Below are 13,611 nucleotides of genomic sequence, written 5' to 3'. Positions count from 1 at the left end.
TAATTTGACAAGTCAAGATCGTGCCATCACAATTTCCTTCCTAGAACATTAACAATGTTCATTCCGAAATTCATATCTGTGAATTCTGGACCATTACAAGCGGTGCTTAATCGCAAGAAGAAGAAACGAAAGGACAAAACTTCGAAATAGAAATTGGGGTATAAATTGCAGCAAATAAAAGAGAGCATTAACTGTGAATGATAATGATTATAGAAGACAGAAGTAGAGACTTTGAAATATAAGGGAACATATAAATCCCAACGACAAACCAGAAATTATAAATCATATATATCGATGCATATAGTAATATAAAGACACGGGAGAACTAGAAAAACTATAAACCCAAGAGTATAGTAGAAGTAAATAGATTCTTCCGGCGGTAGATGAAAAAGAAGAATGACCGATATGAAAGTTAGAAGTATATCGAGAATCAGAACTGGATGGAGCATATTGATGAATACTTTAAAATATGAGTTGAGGGGGAAAGAATAGAAGGTGATGAAACATGACTAGGAACTTAGAAATCAACAGATTTAACTCACACAATGGCGGAATAAGTGAATCAAACCCTCTAGTGAATAGGTTAAGTTTTTTTTTTGATTCATTTAGTCAAACCACAACTAAATCAAGTGTGATTAGATCAACACCTAGAGCTATTATTCACCACCTGGGTGATTTGGACTGAGAGAGAATCAGAGGAGCTCACTAGATCTGAGTGTGTGTAACAAATGAGAGGCTTAACCTAAAATGAAGAACATAAGACTTTATATACCCCTGCTGTTGACTCACCCATACGATTCATTCATCACACGTACGAGTTGGCTTCATCAGCCGTACGGGTGATCACTCACTCATGTCTTCTCATTTAGGTTGTAATTGTGACTTAGCTAAGCATCAATCGTGCGTATGAGCATGTCAGCCATACTAGTGAGGCTTCACTCGTACGTCTGACTAAGTCTAACATAGTCAAACATCTAAATCTTGTTCCTGCAGTTCCTGTAACCATATACAAACACGGATAGGATAATAACGAGCAATCATGGTGGCCTGTAAACTGTTGTACCTGCAATGGACGTGGGTAGATGTCTAGGGAGTTGCATAAAATGCATCAACAGAAGGTGTGAGTTGTAAGGAAATGAAGGAGGTGAATTTATAAGAAAATCTCCGACAGAACAATTAAAATGGACGATCGCATTTAAAGCGGATCCTAATTTCCTTGATTACCGGAGAGTCAAATCTTATTAAGAAGATTTTCTTCAAATCCCTTGAAATCTGGGAATCAATCATATCTACGTCAAATGATAAGATGAATCTACACTTACTCATTTCACTCTTCTATGTTAGCTTCATTCGTACTCTTCATATAAATGGATTGTTTATCCAAATTATTCGCTGATGAGAAAACTCTAATTTTCAGCCCGTATGCATCATGAAAACATACTTATTATCATTCACGACCTTTCCACTCAAATTTTGGGACGAAATTTCTTTAACGGGTAGGTACTGTGACAACCCGAATATTTCCAACCAAATTTAAACTTTAATCTTTATATGTTTCCGACACGATAAGCAATATTTGTTAAGTTAAATTGCAAGAATTTTAAACTATGTTCATACATTCATTCAACCTCGACCAAGTTCCAACGATTCACGAACCATTAAACGAATATGATTATATATGTATATGTGTATATATATTATAACTTGAAACGTAAATAAAATATTAGATTAAATACTTTATATGATTGTATCTGTTTCAAAATGTTCATCAATGGAATTAGAAGATAAAATCAAATGATTGAATTATCAGATATATTGAATTATGATTACAAGTCTCTGTTGAAAGGCCCACGTTGATTTGAGAAATCTTTCCATTTTAACAATATTCGAAAAATGGTAAAGTGATATATAAATAAGAATAAATTGTCAATTATTGAGAACTAGACAAAGGATAGTGGAAGATTGAATCTCATAAAGACTCGATTGATCTATTTAGTTTCAAACGTACAAAAACGTTTTCAATTTAAAAAGAACTTTATTATTAAAACGTATATAACTTTTATAAATATCTAGAATCACTTTTTACAACTCATTACTTAACTAGTATGATAAAGATAAAGATAACGATATTTATATTTTATTTTATTAAATATATAACAATTTAAATTAATATTATATATATTTATACGCGTATTATACGTACATAATTTTATACTTTTACTATACTTAAACTTTACCTTTACTTTATTTTTACTTTACTTTAACTTTAATAATTCAGTTTAATAATTCATATTTTAATAATTCACTTTAATAATTCATACTTTAATAATTCACTTTAATAATTCATACTTTAATAATTCACTTAATAATTCATACTTTAATAATTCACTTTAATAATTCAAAAATCTATTATAAATAGAATTCAATAGGTTTCATTATTTCATAGAAACTTGAAAATATTTTTCTCTAAACTCTCTCAATCGATGTACATATATATTTACTCCATATTATTTCAAGATATTTTTAGTATACATAAAATATTACGACGGAGTGCTGTCCGAGTGATTTCGAAATTGTTTTTCGAGTAGGATAGGATTAAGGAAATTATGGGTTATAGCTATGGAGGTGATTGAGTATGGTTCATGGGTATGCTCGTGAGGTCAATATAGTGTTTATCATTTCCGTTGCGTCTACGTACCTTTCCTGCAATATTGAATCTCAATATTGATACGTGAGTACTCATAATTTAACTTTTACATACTAATAGTGTATCCCTGACTAGTGCTCGAGTATTTAGGATTATGCATGCTTGTATTTTTGATATTGCCCTTAGACAGGTTAGGTTGAATATTGAATTAGTTACACTTGCGGTTGAGATAAGGTATAAGATATGCATGTCCTTGGAAAGCTAGAGAAAAATTAAGAACTTTTCCTTTAGATATCGAATGGTTTCGATGAACGGATTAGAAGTTATAATCAATTGAATTTTCGATATTTTTATTAAAAATGATTATTATTATCGTCGTTTTTTATCGTCGTTCTAGTTTTATCTTATTATTATCATTATTATTATCTTTATCAATAAAAGGGATTTATCATTAAAAATTGTTATTTTTTTTTATTATTACTATCGTTATTATCGTTAAAGTTATAATTAGTATTATTATTATTATCCAATTATTATTATTATTATTATTATTATTATTATTATTATTAGTATTATTATTATTATTATCATTATTAATATATATATCATTATTTAAAAATGATTATTGTTATTGTTATTATTATTATTATTACTATATTATCATTAAGATAATTATTAGTATTATCGTTAATAATGTTATAGTAACTATCATTATTAATATAAGTGTAATTAAAACAAATATTGGTAACACCTAATTATTTTGATTACTATTATTATCATTATTATAAACACGATATAAAAGACGATTAAAAGCTATTAAACGAAACGATTAGGAAATAATGAGTAAAAGTATCATGATGAAATTAAAATATTATAAGATATTGATTTAGGTAAAATTACCTTTCTTATTATTTTTATCATTACTATTATTATTAAAAGTATCGTTAGTATTAAAACTATCATTTTAACAAAAATTATCATTTTAATAGAAATGTCATTGTTACTATAAAATATCATTATTATTATTATTTTAAATAGAATTATTATTTTAAAGATAATATTAAAAATTATCGTAAATATTAAAGTTATCATAATTAGAATTAACGTTTTATCATAATGTCATCTTAGTAATTATAAATATTGATATTTTTATAATAATATATTTTTTATAATAATTATTATTATTACAAAATAATACAACTTTTACTTACTATCATTATAGATATTATTTTATCAAATAAATATTTGATACAAACATATTTTACTACGTGTAATAACTTACTTTAATAATACCTATCATATTATCTTTATGATACTAAATGAACCCTATAAATTTTATTACTTAATATACATAAAAGTATATTTTATTACATAAATTTAATATAAAATTTTATTTATTAATAAATAAATTATATTATTACTCTAATAAATCTTTTAAAAATATTTAAAAATATAAAACGATGATATTTAAACTATATATTAATCATGTATAGATTTTTGGAAATTATTTTGAGTCAAATTTACTTTTGTTGACTTTTGCATATTAGTCTCGAGCATTAGGATTGTGGTACACTATGACTTGACCTAATTTGTTAGACAAATATTGAACAACACATAATTATATATAATTAATTTAGGTTCGTGAATCCGAGGCCAACCTTGCACTTGTTCAATGACGTTATATGTATTTTTACTACGAAATACAGTATGGTGAGTTTCATTTGCCTTTTTACCCTTTATATTTTTGGGACTGAGAATACATGCGCTTTTATAAATGTTTGACGAAATAGACACAAGTAATTGAAACTACATTCTATGGTTGAATTATCAAAATCGAATATGTCCCTTTTTATTAAAGTCTGGTAATCTAAGAATTAGGAAACAGACACTCTAATTGACGCGAATCCTAAAGATAGATCTATTGGGCCTAACAAACCCCATCCAAAGTACCGGATGCTTTAGTACTTCGAAATTTATATCATGTTCGAAGGAGGATCCCGGAATGATAGGGGATATTCTTATATGTATCTAGTTAATGTCGGTTACCAGGTGTTCACCATATGAATGATTATTTTTGTCTCTATGCATGGGACGTATATTTATGAGAACTGGGAATGAAATTCTTGTGGTCTATTAAAATGATGAAAATAAATGATTATGATAAACTAATGAACTCACCAACCTTTTGGTTGACACTTTAAAGCATGTTTATTCTCAGGTGTTAAAGAAATCTTCCGCTGTGCATTTGCTCATTTTAAAGATATTACTTAGAGTCTTTCATAGCATATTTCGAAGAACGTTGCATTCGAGTCATTGAGTTCATCAAAGATTATTATATAATCAATTTATAGTTGGATAGTGGATATTATGAAATGGTATGCATGCCTGTCAATTTTCAATGTAAAGAAAGTTTGTCTTTTAAAAACGAATGCAATGTTTGTAAAATGTATCATATAGAGGTCAAATACCTCGCAATGTAATCAACTATTGTGAATCGTTTATAATGTATATGAACGGGTCCTTTCAGGTACTACCCGAATTTAAACTTATAAAACGCTAATATGAAGAAAAAGCTTTTATAAATGAGTTCATATTATGCTACGAAATACTATTAACTACTCTTAATATTCTGTATGATTAACTTGTTCCATTTGACTATTTTGAAGGAAATGGCACCGACTACTCGACACACCGTGAATATGAATGAGGAGGAATTCTGTACTTTTCTAGCTTCAAACATAGCCACAGTACAGGCTGCGCTACATACCAACAATAACCTTGGATCTGGCAGTACAGGAAATCGTGTAGGATGCACCTACAAAGAATTCACTGCCTGCAAACCTTTGGAATTTTATGGAACCGAAGGACCGATCGGATTGAAACGGTGGACCGAGAAGGTCGAATCAGTGTTTGCCATAAGTAAGTGTACTGAAGAGGACAAAGTGAAGTACGCTACGCATACCTTCACAGGTTCTGCGTTAACATGGTGGAATACCTATCTAGAGCAAGTGGGACAAGATGATGCGTACGCACTACCGTGGTCAGCATTCAAGCACTTGATGAACGAGAAGTACCGTGCCAGAACCGAGGTCAATAAGCTCAAGACAGAACTTAGAGGGTTACGAACCCAAGGATTTGATACTACCACGTACGAAAGACGATTCACAGAATTGTGCCTATTGTGTCCGGGAGCATTCGAAGATGAGGAATAGAAGATCGACGCGTTTGTGAAAGGATTACCGGAAAGAATCCAAGAAGATATAAGTTCACACGAGCCCGCCTCCATACAACAGGCATGTAGAATGGCTCACAAACTAGTGAACCAGATTGAAGAAAGAATTAAAGAACAGACTGCTGAAGAGGCCAATGTAAAGCAAGTCAAAAGAAAGTGGGAGGAAAACGGTGATAAGCATCACCAATACAACAACAGCAGCAATTACAACAATAATCGCAACAATTATCCCAACAATCGCAACATCAATCGCAACTACAACAAACGGCCCAACAACAACAACAACAACAACAACAACAACAGCAACTACAACAATCATCCCAACAACAATAATAACCGCAACAACAACAACAATCAGAAGCAGCTATGCCAAAGGTGTGAAAAGTATCACTCGGGGTTCTGCACCAAATTTTGCAACAAGTGTAAAAGAAATGGTTATAGCGCGGTGAAGTGTGAGGTCTACGGACCAGGGGTTAATAGAACGAAAGGAACAAATGGTGTCGGAATGAGTAATGGCGGAGCAAGTAGTGTCAGAGCAAGTTATGCCAATGTAGTTTGTTATAAATGTGGAAAACTGGGCCACATTATTAGAAATTGCCCGAACCAAGAGAACACGAATGGACAAGGCCACGGAAGAGTTTTCAATATTAATGCGGCAGAGGCACAGGAAGACCCGGAGCTTGTTACAGGTACGTTTCTTATTGACAATAAATCTGCTTACGTTTTATTTGATTCGGGTGCGGATAGAAGCTATATGAGTAGAGATTTTTGTGCTAAATTAAGTTGTCCATTGACGCCTTTGGATAGTAAATTTTTACTCGAATTAGCAAATGGTAAATTAATTTCAGCAGATAATATATGTCGGAATCGAGAAATTAAACTGGTTAGCGAAACATTTAAGATTGATTTGATACCAGTAGAGTTAGGGAGTTTTGATGTGATAATTGGTATGGACTGGTTGAAAGAAGTGAAAGCAGAGATTATTTGTTACAAAAATGCAATTCGCATTATACGAGAAAAAAGAAAACCCTTAATGGTGTACGGAGAAAAGGGCAACACGAAGCTACATATTATTAGTAATTTGAAGGCACAAAAACTAATAAGAAAAGGTTGCTATGCTGTTCTAGCACACGTCGAGAAAGTACAAACTGAAGAAAAGAGCATCAATGATGTTTCCATTGCAAAAGAATTTCCCGATGTATTTCTGAAAGAATTACCAGGATTACCCCCACAGCGATCCGTTGAATTTCAAATAGATCTTGTACCAGGAGCTGCACCAATAGCTCGTGCTCCTTACAGACTCGCACCCAGCGAGATGAAAGAACTGCAAAGCCAATTACAAGAACTTTTAGAGCGTGGTTTCATTCGACCAAGCACATCACTGTGGGGAGCTCCTGTTTTGTTTGTCAAGAAGAAAGATGGTACATTCAGGTTGTGTATCAACTACCGAGAGTTGAACAAACTTACCATCAAGAACCGCTACCCACTACCGAGAATCAACGACTTATTTGATCAACTACAAGGCTCGTCTGTTTATTCAAAGATTGACTTACGTTCCGGGTATCATCAAATGCGGGTGAAAGAAGATGATATTCCAAAGACTGCTTTCAGAACACGTTACGGTCATTACAAGTTTATGGTCATGCTGTTTGGTTTAACTAATGCACCAGCTGTGTTCATAGACCTTATGAACCGAGTGTGTGGACCATACCTTGACAAGTTTGTCATTGTTTTCATTGATGACATACTTATTTACTCAAAGAATGACCAAGAACACGGTAAACATTTGAGAAAGGTGTTAGAAGTATTGAGGAAGGAAGAATTGTACGCTAAGTTTTCAAAGTGTGCGTTTTGGTTGGAAGAAATTCAATTCCTCGGTCACATAGTGAACAAAGAAGGTATTAAGGTGGATCCGGCAAAGATAGAAACTGTTGAAAAGTGGGAAACCCCGAAAACTCCGAAACACATACGCCAGTTTTTAGGACTAGCTGGTTACTACAGAAGGTTCATCCAAGACTTTTCCAGAATAGCAAAACCCTTGACTGCATTAACGCATAAAGGGAAGAAATTTGAATTGAATGATGAACAAGAGAAAGCGTTTCAGTTATTGAAGAAAAAGCTAGCTACGGCACCTATATTGTCATTGCCTGAAGGGAATGATGATTTTGTGATTTATTGTGACGCATCAAAGCAAGGTCTCGGTTATGTATTAATGCAACGAACGAAGGTGATTGCTTATGTGTCTAGACAATTGAAGATTCACGAACAAAATTATACGACGCATGATTTGGAATTAGGCGCGGTTGTTTTTGCATTAAAGACTTGGAGGCACTACTTATATGGGGTCAAAAGTATTATATATACTGTAACGACCCGGAAATTTCTGACCAAATTTAAACCTTAAACTTTATATATTTCCGACTCGATAAGCAAAATCTCTAATGTTGAGTCTAGAAAGTTTGAAAATTTATATTCGGATAATCAGTTATCCTTTGACCAAGCCTGACGATTCACGAACATTTATGTGTATATACGTTATATACTTATTAATTAACAACGTTAACAAAGTATTAGATATGTAATATGATTTAAATGTCACGTCTAAATATAATTTATTAAGTACTGAAACTTAATACATTTGATTTATTACTGTTATTATTTTTGGATATTATTATTAATAAAATTATTATTAATATGATTGTATTATTATTAAGTGATTTAATTAATAATTATTAGTTATTAGAAATGTTGATATTATTATCATTATTATGAATTTTATATAATTGAATTAGTATTAGTACATATATACATATATATAACAGAACTGATTATAATCAAATACATATATAGATTTATATTTAAAAAAAAACAATATTTATATTTATAAATACAGATTAATACGTTATTGTAGCATAGGATCCAAATCTGTATATAACACGATTGATTCTGAGTTCCCTTTTCATTTTTTTTCCTTTCTACATTTTTGTTCCTATCTGATTTCTGTCTGCTATTGTGATACAATCGTATCAATCATAGATTCAAACACTTGAAAGGATCCAAATTAGTCTACTGTAACTGATTGATAAACACTATATCTGATTGATGAAATTTAAGCTCAAGATCGTAAGCAATATGTTAACCATCTGCATCAAACTTTATTTTTTTATCTTCTTCTTCCTGTCTTTGTATTTGATTGTCGATACCCACTTGCTCCCTTTATATAACTATCGATTACCTTTCATTAGGAAGAAAGTATACGAGTTATTCACCTTTCTATCTTCATTATTGTTTAAATCCATTCGACAACTCCTTGTTCCTCTTCCGTTTACAACCAAAAACACCACCTTAAACCACTTAGAGTCATCACCACCATCTTGTTTCTCTGCTTCTAATGATCGTACATCCAAACATCAAACACCGGTATTTCTGTTTCTTGCTTCTACTATGAACCACTTATCATATCACCACCTTCACTTAAATTTTTTTTTCTTTCTTTCTTGCTGTTAACAAAGAACACAACTCATCCATAATCTTCGGTCTTCATCAACACCAACGACAACTTTTCATCGCCTTCGAATCACTATCATCATCGAAACCATTTCTATTATTATAACCAAGAACCTTTCATCCACCACCTTGTTTCTTCAAACCACCGGAACAAGCACCATCTTATTTCTTTTCTCTTGTTTAAATTATCATCAATTATTAATACTACCGAATTCACCTTACATCACCACCTTTTTAAACCTTAAACACAACCGTAACCAACTACACTTCTGCTCGTCAATTGATCTGCCTTCTATTTGGATACAGTTCGAAAATCTTTATTGTATGTGCTCTCGTTTTTGCAATAATACAAGCAAACAATATAAGCAAATAATAATGATAATGAATTGATAAAAGTAAGTGTAATGGCACGTTTGTTTTCTACCTCTTGTTGGCCGATATTCTTCTTCCACTTGCCAAAGTGTTTCGGTATTAATGATATTATATATATGAGCACAATTAATAATGAAACAGAAAGGGAATAAAGAGGATGAGCTGTTTAAGTATAACAAGTTAGTGGGGTGACAAGATTAAAGTAGGGTCTGAATACAAACAAAGGAGTTGGACAAATTATTTATAAAATGATCTTATGGAATTTATTAAATAAACAAGTGGGCTGAATTGTTTGTTTTGTTGATTTGGCCAAGAGCCGATTTATGTTGCTGCGGCATTATTTTATCTATTTAAATCTCCAACCGAATATTTAAGTTGTTTATGGGACCGTGATATTTTCCTTGAACTGGACAAGATTCCGTAAACTTTGATTTGATGATGGACCACCATACCTATTTTATTCGGGCTTGTATTGTTGCTTCTGGACCAAAATATTGATAGACTGTAGTTTTAAGATGGGCCATGATCCAATTTCTGTTGGGTCGAGGTAATTAAAGCCCACTCGCTAAGAAGGAAACAAACGGATAATGGTTAAAACGAAATAGGGAACAAGTTATAACAGAAAACATTAGACAGAGGGATGGTTTGGGAGTGTGGTATGAGGAAGAGAGGTTGCAGGTTCGAGTCCCGTCTCAGACAATTTAATCTCTTTTTAGTGTTTTTAAGGTATAATTTAATTATTATTATTATTATTATTATTATTATTATTATTACTATTATTATTATTATTATTATTAAAAAAAATAACAATATTATTAGTATTATCACTACTAATAACTATTGTTATCAGTAATATTAAAATTATCATTTTAATAAAAATTAATATTACTATTACTATTATTAGTATTATTAAAAATTAGCATTTTATTTGCATTAAAAATTATCATTACTATCATTAGAATTGTCAATATTGTTATTATTATTTTTATAGCAAATTAATATTATACTTATATTACATATTATTATATACTAAACATATATAAATATTAATCATATTTTTTTTATATATAATTTGGTTCAAATACAAAGATATGTGTTAATATATATACGAATGATATAGGTTCGCGAATCCGAGGCCAACCCTATACTTGTTCAATGTCGTTCTATGTATTTTTACTACAAAATACATTAGGTGAGTATATAGTCCCTTTTAAACTCTAAATATTTTTGGGCTGAGAATATATGCGCTGTTTTTATAAATGATTTACGATATGGACACAAGTGATCAAAAATAAAATCTACGTTGAGTTGTACCATGGCATATTTCTTTATACTTGGTAGCTAATATTTACGTGAGGGCGTAAACGCGAATCCTGTTGATAGATCTATCGGGTCTGACAACCCCAACCGGGCTGGACGACCAGTTTTTAACGGTTGCACAGTACTTCGTTTCGTTACTACACTTGGTACGGTGTAGGGTTTATTTAAGAATATGCTGCTGTGATTTAAAAGTTAAGTATGGTTACCAAGTGCTCAACGACTTTTCATACACGAGGAGTGTATTATATATAATCATGAAATCTTGTGGTCCATAGTTATAACGCTGCTAGTATTAAACCTATATATCTCACCAACTTTATGTTGACGTTTTAAAGCATGTTATTCTCAGGTACGAATTAAGTCTTCCACTGTGCATTAGCTCATACTAAAGACATTACCTGGAGTCGATCATCGCAATGGAACCAAATGTTGAAGACTTTGTCCAGGTGGATAAGGACGGGTCCTCACAGGTGGTATCAGAGCGTTGGTCTTAGCGAACCAGGCCTTGCATTAGTGTGTCTGACTAGTAGTTGTTAGGATACATTAGTGAGTCTGGACTTTGACCGTGTCTACATGTCAAAAGTTTTGCTTATCATTCCAAGTCGGAAATCATCACTTATCATCCTTAGGAAATTGCCTGCTTATCATCTTAAGTCTAGACACGTCTTACTGCATTTAGTGCATCGATAGTGTATAGACAAAATTCATATCTTAGTGTATCTGATAATTCATATCTTAGCGCATCTGTAGAATTGCCTGACATATGCCGTAAATTCCTCTGTAGTTTAAAAAATCTTTGGTATTATACATAGATATTCTATATAGCTAGAATATCATCCGACATCCGAAAAATCATTTCGCATCGAAGATCTCTTCCATCCACCAAATTGCTCTCTTCAACCTGAAGCGTTACCGGCGAACCTGTTCGAGAAACCATTTCCTCTCCCCTTTTTCCAAGTATCTCATTACGATTACATACTATCCCATATCTCAAATCTTATTCATTCCCTCGCTTCAACCGTCAATCATCCTGTAGTACTAGAAGGAGTTAACAAACTACGCGCTCGTGTGACGACTTTGGGGAAACTGGTGCGAAGGTTACGAACACCAGCAGCAGCACCAGCAGCATAATCAGTACCAACATCATCGACGTCTACAGTACCCTTATCATCCCTAAACCATAACCGCGCCGTAACTCTCAACATCACAATCTGTACCTCGAATATCAACATCACACGCCTCAATATTACCATCTGTATTTAGAGTATGATCTTCGTTCTACATATCGTTCTACATCGATTAATTTCGTTCTACGTATTGTTCTACCTCATTTATCTCCGTTCAACATGACAATTATGTAATCTCTAATGATTTAGAGATCACGTAATCAAGTGTTAATGATAAATCAAATGAGTTTAATATCTTAATGACTCATTGAATCCATGATTACACTCGATGAAAATATATATGCAAGTATATTTTCATAAAGATTGTAATTAAAAATTCTTTCGTACAAACTGTTAATGATGAAAATATTTTAACGGGTGGGTAGCACCCGAGGAATATTCTAATTTCACATTAATAAGTTACACTGTACATTCTTCGGATCTGATTCAACGTTCATTTACTATCCTACTTACAACCACCGATATTCGTATCTGCTCACCCCAGAATAACTATTTTCATTCAAAATTTCATATTCGGATTTTGACCTATCAGAATCCAACAAGTGGCATAAAGAAGAAAACATTGGACAAAATAAAATTTGTTAGAAACAGACGAATTAACTAAATTAAAAATATTGTTAGGAATTCACGCTAATTGTTCCTAGCTAACTGTTCCCGGCTAACATTTAATTTATCGCAATTTACATTCTCGCAATTTTATTTATTGTTATTTAATTTCTGCACTTTACATGCCGTCGGGACACATGTACAACAATACGTCGGATTAATTCTGAGACAACACGTTGTATAATGGGTCATGATATATATTTATTTACTTTACGCACTTTAAATAAACGGGACACGTATACAAGGTTTCGACTTATCATATTGACCCATCTAAATATATATTTCGGAACAACCATAGACACTCTATATGTGAAGGTGGGAGTTGGCTATACAGGGTCGGAGTTGATTCCAAAATATATATATACTTTGAGTTGTGATCGATACTGAGACCGATACACGGGTAACGATACGTATTAATTAATTTGAATATTATGTATTTAATTTATGAAATTATTGGACCATTGGACAATCGGACTATTAGACTGCTAACTTTGGACAAGTAAAATGAATTAAAATATTGATTATAACATATGAAACTAAACTAATCTTCAAGTTTGCCACTTGATTCTATCTAAACCTCATTTGTATCTTGGCGATTACAATTCGTATTCACAACTTCTCACGATTCTTGAAAACACCTCGATCGAGAAGTTGAACCAGCCGCACCTCGTTTACGGAAGAAAGATTCATCTGAAGAACTCTCGAATCCAAATTCATAGTTTAACACATACCGTGTTGAA

Source organism: Rutidosis leptorrhynchoides, chromosome 5 (assembly GCF_046630445.1).
Source record: "Rutidosis leptorrhynchoides isolate AG116_Rl617_1_P2 chromosome 5, CSIRO_AGI_Rlap_v1, whole genome shotgun sequence".
NCBI lineage: Eukaryota > Viridiplantae > Streptophyta > Magnoliopsida > Asterales > Asteraceae > Rutidosis > Rutidosis leptorrhynchoides.
Note: the sequence above shows the minus strand (reverse complement) of the source record.